Genomic DNA, 25,200 nt, shown 5'->3' on the forward strand with positions numbered 1-25,200 from the left:
TTATCCTAAACACAACTATATGGAAAGGAAAAATTTCCTGTAAAAGATCTGTAAAGAAACCCTACCCTTTGTGGCCGGGCGTATCTACCTCTCCATAAATTAGCTATAAAGGTTTGGCGGGCCGGTAAAGGGCTCTATGGTTATACTGACGTGCCCGAGGATACCCCATTGTGACATAACCCTCACCTCACCCATCTTGATACTGCTCTGGACCCAGTTTTTTGGCAGAATGTAGGGGTACTCCCTTTAGAACATGTATACCGTGACAGTGTGCTATGCTCATTTGACCAGTTGCAATTTAGATATGATTTACCAAGAAACAGTTTTTTTTAAATACCTACAGCATTGAATGCTCAGTTCCCCATGAGGAACTCACCGATTTTGGCTTACCCTCTCATTGGAGTCCTGAAATCGCAAGGACCTAGGGGGCTGGTGTCCATCCTCAACACACACCTCATTCAGGCCAAGAACCAACGCTCCCCACTGCCGGCGGTCCTGCATTGGGACACTCATATTTTTAATTTGACTAAAGATGATTGGGAGGCCATTTTTTTCTTCCCACATGCAAGTGTCCCCAGAAGCTAACAATAAATTGATCCAATTGAACATTATTCATTATAGTTATATTACCCCCCTTAGATTGCATAGAATGGGTCATTTTGACTCTGATGCTTGTCGTCGTTGTGGAGCTGCTAGGGCAGACTTCTGGCACCTGATATGGGCCTGCCCCTCCATTATGTCCTTTTGGCATGAAGTCCTCTGACTTCTCGCTACTCTGGTTCAGCCTTCCCTGTCTCCTGATCCCTTGATTTGTCTATTTGGTGTCATGGATGAGGAGATATGGACGCATCACGTACGCACACTTTTTAGGGAAACATTGTTCATGGCCAGGAAAGCTATTGCTCTCAAATGGATGGACCCAAGCCCTCCTACTTTATCTCAATGGAAGGTGCTTGTTAATGCAACACTCCCTTTCTCACATATCGTATACAAGAATAGGAAATTCCCGGGTAAATTTTGCTCTGTGTGGGGTATTTGGTGCTCCTCTCCATTAACTCAATTCTATTATTCTATGTCTTCTCCTCAAGCCCCGTAACAGCTCCTCTACGGTCTTGAATGTTGTCTACTGTTGTCTTCTGTCCGTACTCCTCTCTGAGTCTCTGGCTGTCTGTCCTCTGTCATATATGTGGATGCATGGGTCTGTTTGGTCGAATTATTTATCCACCTCTTTTAAACCACGGTGGTATCTACAATTCTCACTGTATAGTTCAAAGTTCCTGTTTTAGGCGTCTGTTCGCCATATGTTTATTTTATCTACCTCAGTTTGGTGTTATTTATTTGATTTTGTTTTCTTTGTCTTTGATTTGTATTGCTCGAAATAGGATGGGTTATTCTGTCGTTTACATTCTGCTCACATGTACTAGACTTCAAGTGCCTTAGTGTGTGGACTTTGATTGTGACCTTTTTGCACTTTAATGGGCCTGACGGCTGATTTGTTAACTTTTTCAATAAAACTAATTAAAAAAACAAACAAAGATCTGCAAAGAGATCCCTAGTTATGATCCCAATGTAGATCCATTTACCTCATGTGACATTTTCGAGGGACAATGCAACAAGTTTTCAGTGGCCCCACAAAATCGCATGGAGTTGTTTAAATTGTGGTTGCCTACACACCTTATCCAGAGGTATGAGGCAACAGGGAAAATGGACCCCCAAAAATGGCAAATTTCATAATGAGGATGAACGCCTTTCTATACCTATGAAATTAGCAACTGGATATTGGGATTCGGTCAAGTGCAACAAAAGAATCTTCGCTCATGGATGCCGCTATGATTATTGAGCAGTACAGATGAGATCTGCTGCACAATAGAAAGTCTCTAAAAGTTAGGGAGCGTGGGAACGTCACCTTTAGATCTAAAGAAGATCGTGGACACCATGCTAAGCCATACAGACTTGTCTACCCCACAGCTCCACCATTGGAAAACAAACAGTCAAGACACATTCGTTGTTTCCTGTGTCTGCAATATGGGCACATGAAAAGGAACTGTTCACAAGGTTCCTACAAAACAATTACCCAAGATAAAACTGACAATGATAACGGTTTTAAAGTGAAACCCATTTATGCCAAACAGGGGATACAGAAAAGAATTCGGAGCATTTACAATGGCAAGCTAAACATGTTGCACTTAGTCCTTAACAAATACACTCCCATGTCTGCCCCAGTAGTTGCACAGACTCCCGACATAATGGCAAGAATAAGCGGCAAAAGTCGCGTATTCTCGACCATTGATGTTGCCATCGAACTGACAGAGAGCTGTAGGTACAAGTTTGCTTTCACGGTGGGGGACAAACAGTACATGTTTTGTGTACTCCCTCGGGGGTTTCACAGCAGCCCTACATATTTTCACCAGGCATTGGCGGCCATACGAAGTGTGTTTTCATGGCCAGAATGCCTGCTGCAATATGTAGACGATTTGCTCCTTCACACAGAGACCATGGAAGAGCACTTGGCTCTATTGAGGGAACTGCTGGGACTCCTGGTCCAAGCCGAGACAACAACAAAACCAGAAATAATGTACAAATGGAAGCACACCAAAAGTATTCAATTTATACAAATGTAACAATCTTTATTAGGAGCACATGATTAACATAGCAAAAAGACAAAAAATATTGATAATAATGTAACAGACACACAGAAATAATTAAAAACACTTAAAAAGGCCCAAATTGGGCCACACCACACAGATGAGACCTGGTGTATGTCTCATCCGGACCAGGGCCAAAGTATGGCTCTCCTACCACCAATAAATTAATTGCAGTACACTATGCCCCCGTCTGACCTATATCGCAAAGTGACATATGCAAAGTGCACAGGATATACCTATATGCAAAGGTGTCACAGTGAACATCAAAGAATGACATACAATATCTCTGTAAATAAAATGCCAAGCAATATGCAATTGTAAACAAATGAGCAAGAGATACCAGCAAAATATAAGGTCAGATAGGAGGCAGGGCCTGCAAAAGGTACCCATACGCCCGGGTCTGAAGAACCTCCATGCGTTCCGTCACTGAGTGACTTCCTTTTGGTGTGTTTCCATTTGTACATTATTTCTGGTTTTATTGTCGTCTTGGCTTCATATAATGTTGGTTAAGCACCCAGTCTTATATACTATTGTCTAGCTGAGCCCCCCTCCCTTTCTTTCTTGAACATCTTGGTCCAAGCCGGGCTCAAACTGAACCCTCACAAGGCAAACTTGGCCAGGTCAGAAGTAACCTTCCTTGGCGTCCAAATTTCCCATGGAGCCAAAGGCATCATGGCTGCCTGCGTGGAACCCATCGTGAAACTACCAAGACCAGGCACTCTTCAAGGACTTGCGCAAGTTCCTGGGGGTAGCCAACTTTATGAGAGAGTTCATAGAGGATTTTGCTTCGAAAGCAAAGCCACTTTATGAACTTCTCAGAGGGGAAGAACCTTCCTTGAAAGACTGGGCAGAACCACAGGCAGATGCATTTTCAACCCTGAAAAGAGACCTCTCCTCAGCCCCAGTCTTAGCAACCCCTCACCCTGAAGGAGAAATGGCAATTCAGGCCAATGCTGGTGCAGAGTCTTCCTGCTTCAACAAATAGGATCAGAGTGTAGACCACTGGGATACTTCTCCAGGCTCCTTTCACCAGTTGAAAGAGGGTTTGATGAGCGTGCCAAGCAACTTGCAGTATGCAGTTAAAGCAACTGAGCATATTGTAGGCTTCAAGCCTCTCACTGTTCAGACTCCACATTCACCTTTAGCCCTCTTGCTTCGTGATACCCTCCCTGGAGTCTCACAACAGAGATTTGGGAAGTGGATCATGGACTTGGGTGGAAGGAATCTGACTGTGACACAAAAGGCGAGGTATGTTTTTTTTTGTCCCAGTTGTTAAATATGACAGGGACTGAACATGACTGTGGACAACCAATGCAGGTTGCTGCTCCCCAACTGTTCAGGACAACATCACATCCAGATGACAGAATCATCTTTGTTGATGGCTCTCGCTTTTGTTTGGATGGCACCTATGTGACACGGTTTGATGTGCTGGATGAGACCACAGGTAACCAGAGCCTTGTCAGGTTGCCAGGCCACTTGTCAGCACAGCAGGCTGAGCTGGAAGCTATCAAAGAAGCCCTCCTCCTTCAGCCCCAGGGAATCGTACTATATATAGTGACAGCTCATATGTAGTCCGATCCCTCACCCTGCATCTGGGCACATGGAAAAGACGAGGCTTTGTCGACAGCCAGAACAAACCCTTGGCTCATGTGACTGCCCTGAAAGAATTGTGAGAATGTGGCATGGCACATCCTGGAGAGGCTGCATTCATTAAAATCCCAGCACACCAGAGAGGGGATGGACCCTTAGTCCTGGGTAACAATCAGGCTGATGAATTGGCCAAACTGGCTGCAGTACAAGGAGTCCTCAGGGAACCAGATACCCAGTACAACCCTTCTTACCAGGTTGCTATGAGAAAGAAAGGTCTCAAGGAGGGCCCAGTCATTTGAAGAGGAACAGTCAAAGGATCCTCTTGTGGCAGCACATTTTACCAACCCACAGGATCCCTGGAGGATGTCAGGGAATCTTGTGCTATGACACTGGCACCCATCCACTCCTTCTGCCTGTAGTACCTCAGCATCATGCAAGCAGAGCTGACAAGACTTAACCACCAATTATTGGGACACCTTGGCCGGGATAAGCTTCTGTCCCTTGTGAAGGACAAATTATACTGGTCAGGAATGTCCAAAACGGTGGAGGAAGTCACCCAACAATGCCTGGTGTGTGCCCAGATAAATCAAAGAGCTCCAGCCCTTAAGCCAGTGTTGCAACGTGTTCCTCCAGCTGATGGACCGTGGTCGGCAATACAAATTGATTTCATAGGACCACTGCCAGCAGGCAGTCTCGTAAGTGCTGCTATGCACTGGTGGTTGTGGATGTCTTCTCCAAATGGGTAGAAGTAATTCCAACCACAAATGACACAGCCACCACTACTGCCCGGGTCCTTTGGGAGCCGGTTATGTCACAATGGGGAATGCCCAGAGTGATTAAATCCGACCGGGGGACCCATTTCACAGGCAAGGTAATGAAATCTCTTTGTGGACTTTTGGACATATACCTTACCATCCCCAGTCTGCAGGCATAGTGGAACGGATGAACCATACTATCAAAATAAGACTATCCAAGGCATTGATGGAAAGGGGTTCCTCTTGAGTAGCCTCTCTCCCAGCTGTGCTTATGGGAATCAGAGCCTCGGAATCATCCACCACTGGTGTAACACCCTTCGAGCTCATGACAGGGCGCATGATGCCGCTCTGCTTTCCAAATGAGCCACAAATATCGGAACCAATGAAAAACGCCATTGCCAGAGACGTGTTTCTTCAACAAGTCCAACAGAACCTGAAGGAGTTACTGCCCCATGCAGCAATGCGAATGCACAGACCGTATCTACAGGGGGAGACTCCCATGCCCTCTGTAGGGGATATGGTTATGGTCAAGATGTTCTGTAAGGCTGGACCCTGGGATGCAAACTGGGAGGGACCATATCAGGTCCTGGAGGCAATGGGCGACACGATGCTAAAAGTGCAAAGGCCGATGACTGCTAAAAAGAAGGCACATAGAAGGCAGGCAACCTTTTGGATCCACATCGACACAAGAAAAAGCCACCCAAGCCTCAAGGGAGTAGGTGATGAGTCGAAGTGGTTCCAGCTTTTCAATTTTACATACACACATATAGACTCAGGTGGTAAGGATAGGCATGTTAAATAACTTATCCCTTACCAGATGACAGGATCCAGATGGAAATAGACATTAAAGGTTTTCCTAATTATGGTATTAGTGATCAGGACCCTAGAAGACCAAACCACCCACAGTGAGAGACACGATGACAGAGGTAAGAACACCGATACATTAATATCTAGCCCCCTACTAATGGTGCAATGTCTAGAGGGTAAAATATTAGAGCCATACACTAATTTTGTATTTACACCAGGACATTGGTATGTATATGGGTTCCAGATGGGTTTGCTGATGGAGTAGTCCAGCATTACTCCCCTGCAGAGAACACCTCAGCATTACAATAGGATTTGCATGACCTGTGCTTAAAAGAGTACAAGTAGTACATAGACTCCAATCCAACTCCCATTAGATCCACTAGGTGGGTATCTAAGAGCCCATATTTGCACCCCTATGGGGATGTGATCAGGAATACAACTGAGGTACTATGCACCAGGGAAGGTATGGTAAGGTACAATGGTTGGTATATCCTAAAGGTTGTCTTTTCACATTTGGAAAGATGGGAGGATCTAAGGGAAAGGACATATTTTGATAGACCAGTGCCGGTCATGGGTACTCTGAAAGCATATCGTATGTTGAGAGACTCTCATATGTTGATCACTAGCGAACCAAGTTATCCACAAGGCCATGTCCCCACTGACTTTCTGCAAACCAGTGTGTTGATGTTGATGTTGAAGTTAAATTGTAGTAAAACCGGACAGGTGCTTTGGAATGACAAGGGTGGCCCCTTACAGCTCAAAGGCCTGTATCACGCAAAGGTCCTAAAAGTCAGGACCGATGCAAAAAGCCCCAGGTATACTCAGGTGAAGGGATCACCATCCATATGATTTTTTATGATAAACATTATGAGAGAGAATTGTGTACCAGAGGTGACAGGATATTATTTCCTCACCTATGCCCATTGGGGGCCTGATACACAAATGATGATTTAAGATGCCAACCCTTGGAGGTGAGACATTGTATGTAATGGTGTAGATTCTCCTATAATCGATGTATGGATGGATGGCACCCCTATGACTGAGGAATACCGGAACATATATGTATCCTCAGATTGGAGGGATCCACATGGTAAATATATTAACCTCAATATCAACATAGATGGGATGTTTGAATGGCCATATTGTGAGGTGGCAGATGAAGGGTGCTTGACTTTAACTCAGTGGGTCTACCTCTCTGGACCCACACTTGTTAGTGATGTGGCTCTACAGGCAGGTGACAATGATCAGTGGTATCGGTTTAAAGGAAAGTGGCAGATACGTGTAACGGTAGTCAGGATCTCAGGATCTCCAACCGGTAGGACTACATACGAACCCTTGCAATGCCCCTACCCATAAATTTGCAGATCCTATAACTCCTCAGTTATCGTCACCTTGGACGATACTTACAGAAGCCAAGTTTACATTGTATACCTGGAGGATTTCTGTAAGTGATTTTAGGGTGGATCAGTGGGAACACCGTTGTGAGGAGTTTGTTAGAAATCAAATTGACATGTTAAAAGGATGGGTAGAGGCAGGGCAAGTACGGACAGACAGATACAGGACATACCGGGGGAAAAGAGATTTGATTGCTATGGGTTTAGGAGGTGGAGCTATGGGAATAGGGCCTTAAACACAATAGACTTGGAAGTTCTGTGGAGCAAACTTGGGGATCTGGTGGGACATTCCAGTCAAGGATTTAAGACCCAGCTTGATGAAAACCCCATTTTGAAGGGTTTACAACATTCGCACATAGATGCTACAACCTCTCTGTCTTCTGCTCTACGAGAGAAGTTTAGAAGGTTAGTTGTGGGTCTTCTAGAGAAGCAAGACAAAGCTCAGCTCGCACTGGCATGTACGCAGGTCCAAAGTGAACTCTCGGGCAACCTAAAACATATTGTGGTTTATTTACTAAAAGTGGATTGAAGGTTTCTTTGTGGGTTTTGATTTCTGACTGGTATTTTCCCAAGGTATTTACTAAGGTTTCCCTACATTTTGCACTTTTCCCTACGTTTTTTTATTTATTTTTATTTTTTTACAACTGTTCTGATCTGTCGTGTTTTCCTCAGCTCAAATCCACCCCATTATCTGTGTAATCCTTAGTAAATATGTTGGGATTTTTCAAAACCATCGGGGGCACGCCCCTTTTGTCGGGACCATGCCCATTTTCTCCCATGGCCACACCCCTTTCAGGTTTTTCTTATAAAATGGAGGGTTTTGGTTTTTTGGGTCACAAATTGTGTTGCATGGAACATGCGACACAATTTGGGCGCAAAACCCAACAAAAAAGAGTCGTGATCATGTTAGTAAATAAACCCCATTGTGTCTTTGTACCATGGCCACTATCCATTTAACCTCCTTCGAAAAGTAAGTATACACACCCCTTCTTTTGCGGTAAACCATACAAAATGGTGGGTAACTCAGTGGCACGGTCGTTATAATTTTACTTGTACCGCATCATCCCTGGTGCCCACCTCTGGTAACATCAGGATGGGGTATAATACCATCAATCTGGGGGTGGTAGTGAGCAACCAAACTGTACTTCATCCACAACTTATGTGGGCGGCCATCCTTATCTGTTTGATACAGAAGGATGTTGGAAGAAAGAGGATGCTATCCTCTGTCAAGATAGGTACGACCGGGTGCTTAGACACCAATGGTGGAATTCTGAGGGGTCTTGTGAGATGAAGGCAAACTTAATCCCTTCTTCCAACCTTAAATATCTGAGTGAGGGATATTGGTGTTGGTACCAAAGAGGGAATGTATCTTATGCTGTTTATGCCACTAACTGCAACAAAAGAGGAGAACTCCTCCCAGGAGCATATTGTACCCTCAATCCCGTTCTAGGAATTGATGTAGCTGATCAAAAAGGAAGAATTCCAATCACTCCAGAGAAGAGACTCGACATCCGCCCTGACACCCCAGTGGGGCTTCAGAAGATTCCTCTCGGCTTCGGTACAGAATTAAAGTGTCTTCTTTTAGATTTTAGCAGTGAAGAGAAGATTGTGCAGAAGCTGAGAGAGACATATAGTCAAGCCACTATCCAGTTAGAACATGACACAACCAAGATTACAGGGGCTGTGTATGCTTTAGAAAGAGACTCTTCTGTGTCCTGGTGGGAAAGCCTTTTTGGATACAGCCCAAAAGCCACATCCTTCTTTAATCTGTTTATTCATCCAATCATCATTCTCCTAATCCTGGTTGCCTTCATGTATATATAGGACTCTTCTTAATTTACAGAAGGACAAAGAGGCTGGCTGACCAATTACAGCACGGTCAGACACAGCATCACAAACTTTTGCGAAGACAGGGGTCAAGGACATAATACTGATACACTCATGCGGCCCCAAAATATTACATACGTGAAGATATCTTGGAATCTATTGTAAATGTTAATTATGTTTTTTTTTTTATCTATGTTGCCTGCTTACATTAAAGAGTACATATAGACACTCTAGGTGTAAATGGGTGACCACCTACATGGGTGTGCATACATTTGCAGCCCAATTACACAAGGGTTTGTGACCCACATGTGTTTTTGGATGTGTGGACTAGATATGTCAATAACCATCGTTTGATTTGAGTGGGGTGTATTGCTTTTATATATTCTGTAAAGGTATATGGGTGTGTGTGTGGGTCAGTGATTCCCAACCGTGGTGCCGCGGCACACTTGTGTGGCGTTCGCCACTGCCCGTGGTGCCACTGGATTTTGCTGTGATTTTATTTATTTATTTTTTAAAAATCCCGCCCCGGCCTGCGTGTGTGGTGTACCAGTACAGGTACATTGTGTCAAGGTATTTTAGGCCCTGTCAGATTGAGAGTCGGTCATTTCCTCCCCTAAATGACCTTTCCTGTATTGATGTCTTTAAAGATCTGGTCACAAGAGATTTGAGATCCATTCCCAGGCTATCCATCCAATCTCGTCACAACCTCGTTTAATGAGAGGAGAGCCTTGGATGCCCTGGGAATGGACAAAAATTTGATAATAAAACCCTCCGACAAAGGGGGGAACATTGTGCTCCTTGATGTGAATAAATATGAGGAAATGTGTAATCGTCTGCTGAATGACTTCCAGACATACGAGGTTCTCTCCAGTAACCCTACCCGTCAATATTTGGATGAGTTAAAACTCATCTTAGATACTGCTAAAAACAGCGATGTGATTTCTCAGGAAGAATATGACTTCATGTTGCCTAGGACCCCCACTACCCCCACCTTCTACGCCCTCCCCAAAATACACAAAGGGGTGACTCCCCTAAAAGGCCAGCCCATAGTGGCAGGAATTGGGGGTCTGGGACAGAACGTGGGGATTTATCTTGATAAAGTGTTAAGACAGTTCGTGACTTCCCTACCCTCCTATACCCGGGATACACTAGACCTACTATGCAAACTTGAAGACCTTACTGTGGACGAAGGTGTTTTACTAGCCTCGATTGACGTTGAGGTGCTGTACTCCTCGATCCCCCACTCAGTGGGGCTTCAAGCGATCTATCACTTTCTCTCCTCCCGTGGCCTCCAACATCAGGCACATAACCAATTTATCCTGGATCTCCTCTCATATACGCTCACCCACAATTATTTTCTGTTTAAGGGACGCTACTTCCACCAGCTTAGGGGTACTGCAATGGGGAGCCCTTGTGCCCCATCGTATGCAAATTTGACTCTAGGCTGGTGGGAGGAAACTATAACATTTGTGGGTGAGCAAAAGGAACTGTCTGACCAGGCCATATTTTGGTCTAGATATATTGACGATGTTTTTGTTTTATGGCTAGACAGTAAGGAGAATTTTGAGAAATTTGTAAACTGTCTTAACCGTAATCAAATCGGTCTGACTTTTACGTTTGAAATCCAGGAAAAACAACTTGCCTTTTTGGATGTCATGGTTAGAAAAAAATACACGGGGTAGCCTAGACACCACGGTATATAGAAAGTCCACAGCCGCGAACAGCCTCCTGAGATGGGAGAGCTGCCACCCGGTGCCCCTAAAAAGGGGCATGCCGCGGGGGCAGCATCTCTGTCTCAGGAGGAACTGTTCAGACAGGGAGGAATATATACAACAGGCTAAAGATCTAAGAAACCGCTTCCTCCAACATGGCTACCCGGACTATATTCTACGAAAGGCCTACAATTTTGCCCTGTCTCAGGATAGAACATCACTCCTGACACCAAAACCTAAAAGGGAGGAGAATAAATATACACGAATAATAGGGACATTCGACAATATGTCCCAGGAGGTGAAGAACATCATTTGTCGGCACTGGGACATATTGAGAATGGACCCAGATCTGAGAGAAGTGGTAGGCCCGAGACCATTGATTACATACCGCAAGGGACCAAGTGTGGGCGATAAACTTGTCCACAGTCATCTTCAAAATGTAACTCCGCAAACATGGTTGGGGGCAGGGAGCACGAAGGGCTGCTTTCAATGCGGCCACTGTCGTGCGTGTCCCCATATATTCAAAACGAAATCTTTTGAAGACACAATATCGGGTAGTAATATCTTTATCAAGCATTTTGTCAACTGTAGTTCTAGAGGGGTCATCTACTTAGCTGTGTGCCAATGTGGTAAGAGATACATTGGCAAGACGATGCGTGAATTTCGTCTAAGAGTACTGGAGCACGTAGGAGATGTTCGAAATGCCAGAAATACTCCAGTTGCAGTACATATAAATACTATGCACCATAGTGATATATCTCAAATTTAATTAATTGGCATCGATTTGGTTAAGCCATCACAAAGGGGCGGAGACTTGGATAGATCCATTCTGCAACAAGAATGTAGTTGGACCTATAAACTACAAACCATGGCCCCAAGAGGCCTTAATGAGCAACTATCGTTTTCTTGTTTAATATAAAGGTTATTGGGAAGAGGCCCACAGATAGGACCTACCCAAGGGTGGCTGGTTTGAGGTAGTCAGGGGAGATCCCAGTGGATCTTTTGGATCTAGGTGCCACCTATGTAGTTAGGGAGATCTAGGATATTAACAGGAGGTTCCTGACTTTCGGTACCGCCCTTTTTAGGGCGTCCATGCCGCTTAGGTTGAGGTGACATATACTAGGATCCAACAGGGCTAGAATAGATCTCCCTAGGCCCATCAAATTTCCTCCTCCCCTCTATCCCGAATAGGGTCATCCAGTCCTAATTTATATCTCTGTGGGTCTCTCTCCCTCTATCTTTCTTCTATTCTCCCTCCCCCCACATATACAAGTACATATGTCCCAATATCATGTATCCCCTATTATGTCTAAGTAATATCTGTTTCCACCCTCTTTATCCCAAGTGTATTAAATGTCATCTTATGGGACCCATGAATAATATGGACTCAATCTGAGCCTGTAACATTGTGCAGATAGAGGATCAACGGACCCGATACTGGGCAAAGTTGCCTTATCTATAAGTTATCACTCTTTGATACCTGTCCCATTCTTTAGCCTAAGTCAGTGATTGGATTTACATTTTTATAACTTAGCCGATACCGCATCTGACGTGTGAACACTGCCAAACCCGATCTATCCCGTTATCGGGAGGGCGGGACTTGAGCGGGGAACACGCCCACATGAGCGGCGTCATGGGGACGGGCCTCCAATGACGTAAATAGGGTGCTCTTCGGTTTGATGGAGACACCGGCGTGTTCACCTGACACGCAGATATCCCGGACACCGCTCCGGTACTCGCTGCCACTGCAGCGATTCATGCATTCCTTGTTTTGAACAGCTCTATGTAAGTAAACCAGATAATATATCATTGCTTACTCTTTGTTAGTTACTATGCGGCTACTCTTTATATGCTCCATATATTTTGTTTGAATAAGATTCTAAGTATGGGCATACTGTTGTTGCAGCGCCCGACTCTCTTGTTATACTCGATCCAGTAGACCGTAAGTACCCACTTGTCAATGCACGATAAACAGCAAAGAGGGGTAAGTCATCTACTGGTTGCTAAGGGAGATGTCTATGATTTTTTTTCGTTACAGGCATTAACCGGGATGGTGAGAAATCTCCTGCCTGGTCTCTGGACATGGTAGCTAATTGGAGAGCCGGATGTTTACTGACGCTGGTTGATTCATGGTGGTTATTCTCTGGGTGTCATTGGCTGAAAATTTGCCCAGTTAAAGGGATATATACAGTGACATATATGAGTGTGTTATTTGACTTCAGAGCTTGTCTTAACCATAGACCTAATCCCCTGAAGAAATGTGGGGGGTAACTCTATATCCTAACCCCTACATGGAAACGCGTTGGGATAAGGGAATTTCTGTTCACTATATATAATAGTGCGAACATCACATATAGGATTATACAATCACAGCATGGTGACATGTATCTAACCACTGTTGTAATACTTTCCGCATCATTGTTTTCATAAGTCGCAAATTGTGTCAATATTATTCTTGATGAGTTTTTAAATATTGATGGTTGGTGGACCGATATTTAAAATTATATAATTAAAAGTTATATTTTAGAAGGCACCTCAGTCCTTGGTAGGGACAACAATATATTTTTTCCTTATTTATTGCCGAGAGGTATTATGTACTAAATCTGGGTATGTGTATGGCCTATATTTTTCATACATTTATTTTTCCTGTCTGATTGAGACCTCCAGTGTCCTGGGGGCTCCCCTGCAGGGACTCAATTTCTAATGTGTATTTGCACTGTTATAACTTAGCAATCCGTTATTAGGTGTCTGTAGCTTTAAGTATTTACCTAGCAACCTCATGCTTAGTCAGGGTATGTGAGAGTGGAGGACTTAGGGCTAGACTAAATTTTTGTGTAAAATTTTTGTGTTTTGTGTAAATTTTTGTGTTATATTATGTTATTACTTGTATGTAACTTTATTGTAAATCCTAAAGGGGATACAGACAACTCTAGTTTAGTTTAGCCTTCCCTTATAAGGGGTGGCATTTCCTGTGTGAAAGAGAGTCGGAGAGTAGAGGAGGAGAGGAGTTAAGAGTGGTGTGGAGTTCAGAGTACAGAGTTGAGTTCAGAGTACAGAGTGGAGGTCCGAGCAAGTTCAGAGGAGGTGAAGCTCCGGAGTAGCAGAGAGAATCCGCAGAGGAGTGAGAGCAAAGATGAGAGGGAGATAAGAAAAGAATGAAGTAACCCCAACTAATATCATGCCTTTACTTCAGCCTTGATCAGAGAAGTCCTAAAGGACAATTCATAATCTTCCGGCAAAAAGCCACAAATCTACCGACACTTCAGTAAGTCCGGCCGTAAGAGGCAAGCATATATGCAATATCAAGTCCAAGCACTGCAAGCTGTGTGGTCCTCTAGAGACTGTCTGTTAAACCTTTGGGAGACTTTGGTTGAGCACTGTGGAGATTGTACCACCTATCTTCAAGTTAGTAAAGCCTCTGTTAAACTGCAACCTAGTGTGGAGTCAATTCTTTATTTGCTAGCCTGTGGGGAGACGGGAGTTCCCCGGACCTGTAGTACCCCGGGAGATACCAAGACTACAGTGGCGTCACTTGACATTAAGGGTTAATACCATGAGACCCTGGGTTCATAACCCCCCCAAGAACCAAGTAGCTAACCCCAGCGTAGTGGCGGTCGCGGGTTTCACTCGTGGTTACCACACGTGCTTATAACTGGCTGCGCAGGGGGGAAAGGAAGCCTGCGTGCACACTGCGCACACAGCGTCCCCTGTGTCCCACTTCATCCCCCTCCCACCTGCGTCCCCCTTCTACCTTGCGGCGCAGTGAGACGAAAATGGTGCCCTGCGGAACAAGCTTCATCTGTGCCGGACTCCCCTGCCTGCCGTGGACCTGCAAGCTGCGCGGGCCGGCTTGCTTAAGCTACTGTACCCTTTCCACCCTTGTTACCCCTTCTTAACCCTGTCCAAAACCCCCCCTGTCATCCATGTCCGCCTTGTCCATTCCTGTCACCCATGGACACCCCCCTGTCACCCATGTCCACCCCCCCTGTCATCCCTGTCACCCATGTTCACCCTCCTGTCATCCCTTTCACCTTACTGTCATCCCTTTCACTCCCGTCCACCCTCCTGTCACCCATGTCCACCCTCCTGTCGCCTATGTCCTACCCCTGTCACCCCTGTCCACACCCATGTTCACCCTCCTGTCCCCCATGTTCACACCCCTGTCCACCCACCTGTCACCCATGTTCACCCTCCTGTCACCTATGTTCACCCATGCTCACCCTCCTGTCATCCCTGTCACTCATGTCCCCCCGTCACTCATGTGCACCCCCCTCTCACACATGTCCACCCTCCTATCATTCCCGTCACCCATGTCCACCCCCCCCCTCACCCATGTCCACCCTCCTGTCATCCATGTCAGCCTTGTCCACTCCCCTGTCCATCCCTGTCACTCATGTTCACCCCCCCGTCTACCCCGTAGTCTACCCTGTCACCCATATCCACCCTCCTGTTCACCCATCTGTCCCTTTGTCACCCCAGTCCACCCCTCTGTCACTCCTGTTCCTCTTTTACCCCTTATAACCCTTGTCCACCCTTCTGACCCCGTCTCCCATGTCCACCCTCCTGTCATCCATGTACACTCCTCTACACCCCTCTTTATCCATGTCCACTCCTCTACACCCCTCTGTCACCCATGTCCACTCCTCTACACCCTCTGTCACCCATGTCCACTCCTCTACACCCCTCTTTATCCATGTCCACTCCTCTACACCCCTCTGTCACCCATGTCCACTCCTCTACACCCTCTGTCACCCATGTCCACTCCTCTACACCCCTCTGTCACCCATGTACACCCCTCTGTTAACATGTAAAAAAAAAGAAAAGTGCGCAGCCTAATAGGTTTGTTTTGCAGGTTTAACGGTGAATAATTGTGTGTGGAAGAAATCGTGATGATGGCCCGGACCAGATGGAGAAGAGAAGGGAACAAAGCAAATTAGAGAAGACGTCATACCCAGTGATCAATAGATATAGTGCAGTGTGCTTTTTCCCTTTTTTTTTTTTTTTAATTTTTTTGCTTGTTAGCCTCGGTAGCGGTGCCCCGCGAAATTTTTTTTTTCCGAGGTGTGCCCCTACCTGAAAAAGGTTGGGAAACACTGGTGTGGGTAGTCCCCATTATGTCAGAGTGTGCTGTAGGTGTGTTTTGGACCCATAGGGACAGGTAAGGTACCCACGCTATTCAAGGTAATTGCCACTTCAACCCTCAGAATGGTATGGTTCATAAGGGATGGATTGAGTGTCAGCACAAGGAGAATGGAAGGTGGCATTCCTCCCCAAAATTATGCCTTAGGTACTGAGACATTCCCCACTATTTAGGAGCTCTGTTTTGCCTTGGTAAAGACCTGCTTATCTGTCCACGGAGACTACCAACTCGATGATAATCCCTACTTTAATCAAAGGGAGAAGCTTTAAAAAAGAGTCATGCCTGTGACAAGTCGTAAAGATGCCACTCAGCTGCCCAGGTTGACGCAAAGACTCTGCTGTTGAATAAATGAGGCCATTCCTGAGTCTGATCAGATAAACTTAAATGGAGTCAACATCAGGATAGGCTGTTGACAGAAAATGTCAAAATGGGTAATGGGTGGTGTCTAAGTACCTAAATGTAAAATTATACTTCAGTCCATCCTGGACCATTACCAACAACATACAGGGTTGAGGAGGTAAATACATCCCAATATGACGCTTCCCAAACTACATTGTCGAGTTCCCAACAACAGGGGGATTGTGAAGGGAAGAGTCCTATAATCATATTTATATTGAACAGGAACTGTTGGTGCCTGTTGCTCTGGCCAAACCTCCGCATCAGTTGGAGTAGGTCGAGACCCTTTTGTTGATACCCGCAGGTTTGACCAAACCTCCTTGACAGCAGGAGTAAGCCTGGGCACGTCTGTGGACGCCTGTGGACCCAGCCTCAGCTCTGTGGCTGCAAGAGTGGGCCAGGTTGGGGTCTGGGGAAAGTTGAGTTTTGAGTTTTTCAGCATCCTGACCCTTTTGAACATAGGCGTTGTGGAGAGGATAGATTGACAGGCCTTTGGAATAACTTGGCCTATGTTGCCTGGGATCAGTTTAACAACTTCCTTCAGGTCTTTTGCTTGCACTTTCAGTGTCAGGATTTCCATCATCTTCGTGCAGATCTGACAGACTTGTTGATGCTGGATGTGAAGGGAAGAGTCATATAATCATATTTTATATTGATTTATCTCATATCAACCTATGCCCTATAAAAGACCTTTGTAGGAATGTCACACAAACAGGAATATTTCTTACATGACTTGGGGCATGTCATAAAATGCAATATAATGGCCATTAGACCAGGGGCATATTTTGGGATGTTTTATAACATCCTGGAATGGGTCCACCTAACCTGTCTCATGCACGTATCATGGTAGCCTTGGGATATCTGGCCAGGTCATAGGGAGGCCAAAGCACAGGTGGCATTGTCTACAAACATTCTCTGGTATGTGCCCACCAAACCTGTGTTGGTGCCTGGAAATATCTGGCCAGGGAGGAGGGTGTGAGGACATTCCATGAAGTTACCTATATAAACTAAGGAGGCAGTCACCAAAACAGGGAGCGACTCCATGAGGCAGTGAGGATCCAGGCCCAAGAAAGATAGACTGTCATCAAACTGCTGTCCTGCCTCCTCTCCCAACACTCTGATAATCTAAGTATAATCCTGGGCATCCTCCTTCATCCTCTACCTTTGCCCCAACTTCTCTCTCTTAGTAACCCCCACTCTCTCCTGGCTTCCATAGTCTAACCCTATCCTTTACCCTCCTATCCCAAGACTCACTAATTCCTTTCCACTCCTCTCTACCAAGACCCTGCATTAACCCCTTCTATCCCTGTTAACTGTATCAAGCATTGACCCTCTCATTGCTATCACAAACTCCTATAGCCCTAGGGACAGAAAGCTGTTCTGGATTGAGTGCTTGAGTGAGTGTATTGGTGTGTAATTAGGTGGACGGATAAGATATTGTATTGGGTTAAATTGTAATGTAACTAGTATAATGTTAATGTATTGAAGTTGTCTTAGCCATTGTTGTATACACAGAGATACATTGATATTATATGGATATGTATATATGTTAGTGTGATAGCCTGGGGGAGTAGGGAATATGGGTTGTAGCTAAACTAAAGGGTGTCTGGTTAACCCTTGCTATTCGTGACGCCAGGGTGTGGGCTCCTCTGTAATGCTTGTCCTACCGCCACCCTTCCCAAGAGCGATAGAGAGGTATAAAATAATTGAATGTCCACAACCGGAAAGTTTGCTGGAAACAGTTGGAACTTTACTGAAGATTTTATGCAAGCTTCATAACTGGAACAGTGTCTATACATGCAAATTCTCTTGGAGATTGACAAAGGTTGGGATCTTAAGCAATTTAGAGTCTTTAGGCTGAAATGCGCTGTTCCACTGGATTTAGGGGATTTAGTTGCGGTCCAGTAGTCACGTTAACTTTAGTGGGGATTAGTTTAGAACTCATGGTTTAGTTCAGCTGAGGCCGGTAGGTTTTCTGGCCTAGCGTGTCTTTGAAAGTTGCGCAGATCCGTCCTGCTAGTCCGGCATCCACGAGAGCAGCAACCCAAGAGAGCGATAATTGGCTACAGCTCCCTTATATGGGCAGGGGCTGGACTAGAGCTAATTGGTCCAATATTTGTGTCAATCACCTTTACATAGAATTATTGGTAGCATGTGACTCAAGGACCTCCAAAGGTCCCCTAACATACCATAGAGGTATTAACATAGTCACATGACCGAAGGTCCTGCCACGCTAAGAAGGTAAGTATACTATACATTATATTAAATACACACATTACTGAATATATACACATATAAACGCTATAGAATTAGAGTAGAAGAGGGGTGACTAGGGGCTGTCCCACCTGGGGGAACCCTACCTGAACATAGTAACTCTGACTTTGGGGACCACCACACAAGGTATGGTATGCAATACGGTACCGGGACACCCCATTAGCTAAAGTTATATAGTGTATTAGTGAAGAAACCTTTGTATTAGTAACCCTGTGTTGGGAATTTCTTAAACCGTACAATTTACAAAGGGAAACGAGTAAGTTGTTAACACTTGGAAAAGGAAGGAATGAGGAATAGTATACAATATTTATATCAATATTTATACACTTATCCTCTAACATTAGTACACCGTTTTACACTGGACATAAGATGTTTTTTGGACTGATTGTTGCGCTTCTTTGTGAATGCAGTGCAGAAGAGACGAAGAAGGTAGCCATCAGTAGTCTCTACATCCACATGCGCTTTGATCTTGGTCCGCCGTTTTTTTCCAATGACTGAGCCCTTTAAGAGGCTTAGGGGGTTGCTGCAATGGCTTGGTCAGGGCTGGCTTGGACCCCCCATGTGATCCTTTCCCCTATGCTGCAGCTCCCCAAGAGCGCTACTGGGCACTAAAGGGTGCAGACTTGGCCCCCCGGCCCCAGCGGCTTACTTTGCGCAATTGTTGACATTTGCAGAGTCTTGACCGGGACTTCTGGAGCTGGGCACAGCCACCGGGATTCATTGTACAGCTGCGCCCAGGGAACTTCCTGCTTCTGTCCCTCGGCAACAGGCTCCGCACCATTTCTTTCACTGGTCTCCACCAAAGTGGCCACTGGCCAGAAGCACGTTATCAGCGGGGCCTGGGTCCGGAAGTGACTGAGCAGTGCATCCTCTTCGTCCGCCCCCCGGCAACAAGGGGCGGACCTTTCGAGTTCCACCTCAGACTGGACACAACAACATGATCCCCACGCCCAGGGGCGGGATGCTGGCTTTGGCGGGAACCTTTCACGTGCTTCTCGACCAACTAGTTAACCCTTTCAGGTACAATGGCAGACATTTTGGTGCGCAACATAGCTTCAGTTCTGATTTTGCCCATTGTCAGTTTAACTTTTACAGGCTTTTCAACAATACACAGCACAGTTTTCTTCACCTCCCCCTCTACTTTATCAGCGCCACGGTAGAAGCACAATACAATGACAAAGTCCCATACAGTTTTCTGGTGCAAACTTTTTTGCATTGGCATGCGATTTTTCTTGGACACAATTCAGATTGACTAGGGAGGAAGGACTTGTGGCTTTATGGCTAAGGCACACACCCGTATCTTGTTCATGACGCCAAAGTTTTGTGGTGGGCCGCGGGGGTGCGATTTAGGGTGCATGGGGCAAATGTTGTAGCCCAGGGCAGATGGTGTTAACCCCTAAATGTTTGTGACGCCAGGGCGTGGTTTTACCGAGAACCACCTGGACGGCAGCACCGCTAGTCCTAGTTAGGCAGGGAAAATAAGAGTGAAAGGCCAGGTCAGGGTTAACGGTAGCTTTACTGAGCGAGACAGATGCTACAGTCTTTACAGCTAGGCCAGGATCCCAGAGAGGTGACCAGCAACACAGGGGAGCTCGCAGCTTGCAGTGACTTTGACAGACTTTAGCACAGCCACACTGACTATAATAGACTTGACTTGACTGAAGGTAGTGACAGCAGACAGAGATGACTTGACTTACAGACTTGTGGCTGCAATTTAGGCTTGAGGCCTCCAGATGTGCTGGACACTGGCTCTGAGACGTCTGGACTGGACTTGATCTCAGCAGAACGTGAAACACAAGATACAAAAGAGAGAGATTGTAGTACCTCCCCCTCTTATAAAGGGGGGCCGAGCAAGGAGCCCATAGACTAGCTGCGGGTCATCTGGTCACCTGGTGCTCTCTGGGTAACAAAACATGCGACTTTAACATGCGACAACCATTATCATGTGACTAACAACCATGTGACCATATCAAAGGTCCTTTACACATAATATACAATAATACAGATTATAGGGGTACAATGCAGGTGAGCCCTGGGGACGTGCAGGGACTCAAGCTGATAGGACTGTGAGATGCATGTCCTGTACTGGGACATCACAAATGGATTAATAAATATGGGATTTCACTATGTCCAGGGATAATGACACCAATTTTTGGGAATCCTTCATTTCCTCCGGGGGAGAATGCTAAAAGATTTCTGATTTGGGATAGACAATGTAAACCACGTGTGGTGTCCCGGTACCGTATTGCATACCATACCTAGTGTGGTGGTCCCCAAAGTCAGAGTAACTACGCTCGGGTAGGGTCCCCCAGGTGGGACAGCCCCTAGTCGCCTCTTTTCTACTTTAATTCTATAGTGTTTACATATATGTATGTGGTGTCCCGGTACCGTATCCTATCCAGTACCTGTGTGTGGGTCCCCTTAGCCAGAGTCCCTAGGACGTCGGGGTCCCCATTGTCTAGTTCACTCCTGGTCACCTCTCATCTAGATAGTTATTGAGCTAATAGTTTATTTAGGATGCATGTAAATATGATGATATCAATGTCTATAAACAGTTAATTACCTGTATACAGCGTAGCAGGACCTGCGGGTCACGTGATCAGGAAAACTCTATGGTTTCTACTTTAGGACCTTTGGAGGTCCCTGTGACGTATGCTACCCAACACTCCTTGTAACGGTGAGTGACAGTTACTGGGACCAATCCAAAACGGCCCTGCCCCTGCCCATATAAGGGAGCGGCGGCCATTGCTTTCCCTCTTTGCTCCTGTGCTCCTGAGGAGGAAGGATCTATACAGCTGTCTCCCGCAGTGAGTTAGGCCTGAGCCTTGCGGCAACGGCTGATCGATTCTAAATTGAGAGTGTATCAATCCCTAAGCACTCTGCATGATCACCGGACCTTATCTATCCCCTAAATCCGGACGGATCTGCAAATATTCCCTAAATTCAGAGACTGTATCTAAAAGTCAAGGTCCGCAACAACTGTCAGTCATTGCACTATATAGAGACTGTATTCCTGAGACTGTTATTGTGCATTGGATGTACCGCAAGCCTTTAAGTTTGTTCAAGTTCAAGCACCTTGTGGACCTTCAGTCATTTTTATATATGCACCTATCGTTACTGGGAAGGGCGGCGATAGGCCGGAGAATTACCTCAGCATACTAGCCCTCAGCCTGGCGTCACGAACTATAGGATTAACATTAACCCCTCATCTACCAAAACAACTCCCCAACTACCATACACCCCCCAAGGACTACCAAATGTATATTTAATAATGTGTGTATTTAATATAATGTATAGTGTACTTACCTTGTTGGCGTCGCAGGACCTTCGGTCATGTGACCATGTTAAATCCTCTATGGTATGTTAGAGGACCTTAGGAGGTCCTTGGGTCAGATGTTACCCATAATCCTTTGTAATGGTGATTGACACAAGTATTGGACCAATTAACTCTAGTCCAGCCCCTGCCCATATAAGGGAGCTGTAGCCAATTATCGCTCTCTTGGGTTGCTGCTCTCGTGTATGCCGGACTAGCAGGACGGATCTGCGCAACTTTCAAAGACACGCTAGGCTTGAAAACCTACCAGCCTCAGCTGAACTAAACCGTGAGTTCTAAACTACCCCCACTAAAGCTAGCGTGACTACTGGACCGCAACTAAATCCCCTAAATCCAGTGGAACAGCGCATATTATCCTAAAGACTCTAAATTGCTAAAGTCCCAACCTTTGTCAATCTCCAAAGAAAGCTTACCTGTATAGCAACTGTTCCGGTTTTGAAGCTTTCTTAAAATCTTCAGTAAAAGTTACAACTGTTTCAGCAAACTCTCTCCGGTTGCGGACATTCCATTATTATCTACCTCCCTATCGCTCTTGGGAAGGGTGGCGGTAGGACAAGCATTACTGAGGAGCCCTCACCCTGGCGTCACGAATAGCAAGGGTTAACAAGCACCCTTTAGTCACCGCACAGCTACACTCCCCATACCCTACTCCCCCAGGCTATCGCACACGTATAAAAGAGGTCTTAATGGACAACCAGGTGATGACTTACCAGAACATGAAGTCTATATGTGTAGACTGCAATCTGTCCTGACTGGAGTACTACCAAATGTACTCATTTATTAAAACTTTATAGTGGGCTACTACTGAGAGAAGGGAGCTAACGAAATTTGACAACTTAGTTCTCTCTAGGGAGACAGAACTCCGGTGCTAAGACATCTTATGCCCTATCCAAATGATGGGGGATAAGTTGCCTGATCGCTGGGGTCCTGCTGCTGGGGACCCCCGTGATCTTGAATGCAGCACCCCGCTATAATCAGTCCGTAGGGCATGTTCGCTCCGGGTCTGATTACTGGCGATCACGGGGGCCAGAGCATTGTGACGTCACGGCCCTGCCCCCGTGTGACATCATGCTCCGCCCCCTCAATGCAAACCTATGGGAGGCGGAGGGACCCCGCGATCAGCCATCTTATCCCCTATCCTTTGGATATGGAATAAGATGTCTTAGCACTGGAGTACCCCTTTAAGCAATAATGGCAGGGCCAGATTTTTTGACTACTGGGAGAGGGATTTGGAGGTGCCATTCTCTGACAGGGAGATTCAGCTAATTTTTTGTTGTTCGCATGGTATGTCATCATCTCCCTGTATAAAAGAAAAAAAACTATAAAATAGTTTCCCAATGGTATCTTTGCCCAGTAAATGTGCACAGGATGTATGCAGAACAAACAGATAGATGTTGGAGATGTATGGAGGAGAAAGGGACATTTTTGCACATTTGGTGGGGCTGCTCTGAAATTAAATAGTTTTGGGAAAACATTTTTAGGGTCTATAGGCAGTTTTCAGGAAGAATGATGGAACATTCCCCAATGATTGCTTTGTTGTCCCTCTTCCCGGGCCCCCAGCAGCGAGAACGGTAATTCCTAGGCCCTAGACGTTGTCTGTGGTACCCTCATTAGGGGAATGGTTCGAAGAAGTGCAGTTCCTTATGCGGGAGGAGGAAAAAATGGCAGAGATGGGTGATAGCTCTGATAGCTTTTGGAAAGTGTGGGGAGAGTGGATAAAGTTTATTGATTCCCCAGGATTCCTGAGTTGTTTGGGGGTGTACTTAGGTGAAATAGACTAGGGGGGAGGAGGAGAGGGGTTGCCTGTATATTTCGTTTTGTTCTTTCTATATTTTTTTTTTACTAAATGTTTTTTTTTCTTCTGCTTTTGGTATCAAGGGATTCTGTTTTTAAACATTTTTTTTTCTTCTCTACTTTCTTTTTCTTTTTTGAGCAGAGATTAAGGTTAATCTGGGTGTAGTTAGGTAATGCTGGGTGGGTAGTGGGTAGATGTAAAGTAGTGTTGTTTAGTTTAGTATGTATAGGTTGACCACCTGCATTTGTGTGTATTATGTTCTGTTTACTTGTTGCTAGATTCTGCAGGGAGGCCAATAGGTAGATGTAAGACAATGTTGATCAGTTCATTCTGTATAGGATGACTATCTGTATTTATCTGTATTATGTTTTGTTTGTTGTTATGTAATAAATTAGAGTAAATCTACTTTAGTGATCAGTGCCAGGCAGCAGCTGCCAGGGCTAACAAAGTCATGGGACGTATCAAGAGAGGCATAGAGGCTTGTGACCAGGACATAGTTTTGCCTCTGTATAAATCATTAGTCAGACCACATATGGAGTGTTGTGTTCAATTCTGGGCACCTGTATATAAGAAGGACATAACTGAACTGGAGAGGGTGCAGAGGAGGGCGACAAAGATAATTGATGTGTGGTGTCCCGGTACCGCATCCTATCCGGTACCTGTGTGTATATAGGTCCCCATAGCCAGAGTCCCTAGGACGTCGGGGTCCTTTTTGTCTAGTCTGCCCCTTGTCGCCTCTACTCTAGATAGTCATTAAACTAATAGTTTATTCAGGGTTTATGTAAATATAATAGTATAAATGTATATAACTAGTTAATTACCTGACCGGAGCGTAGCAGGACCTGCGGGTCATGTGATCAGGTAAAACTCTATGTTTTTTGCTTCAAGACCTTTGGAGGTCCCTGTGACCTATTGCGCCCACCATGCTTTGTGACGGTGAGTGACAGATATTCGGACAAATCAAAACAACCCCGCCCCTGCCCATATAAGGGAGCGGCGGCCATGATTCTCTCTCTTGTTCCCGGGCTGTAAAAAAACAAGCAGGATCTGTTCAGTTATCTTCCCGAGCCTTGCGGCAACGGCTGATCTATTCAGAATCGGGAGTGTATCAACCCCAAAGCACTCTGCAAGATCCCCTAAATCCGCACGGATCTTCGCAAATTACCCTAAATTCAGAGACTTGTATTACTATTCAAGGTCCGCAAAACTGTCAGTCACTGAACTATATAGAGACTGTTTGCATGAGACTGTTATTCTGCATTGGATGTACCGCAAGCCTTTCAGTAAAGATTATCCAAGTTCAAGTACTTTGTGGACCTTCAGTCATTTTGTGTATGCACCTATCGTTTCTGGGAAGGGCAGCGATAGGCCGGAGAATTACCTCAGCATACTAGCCCTCAGCCTGGCGTCACGAACTATAGGGTCAACATTAACCCCTCATCTACCTAAACAACACTCCAACTACCATACACCCCCCAAGGGCTACCACAGATGGTATTAGAGGATTACAGGACCAAGACTGGAGGTTACC

The sequence above is a fragment of the Hyla sarda genome, chromosome 7 (genome assembly GCF_029499605.1).
Source record: "Hyla sarda isolate aHylSar1 chromosome 7, aHylSar1.hap1, whole genome shotgun sequence".
Lineage (NCBI taxonomy): Eukaryota > Metazoa > Chordata > Amphibia > Anura > Hylidae > Hyla > Hyla sarda.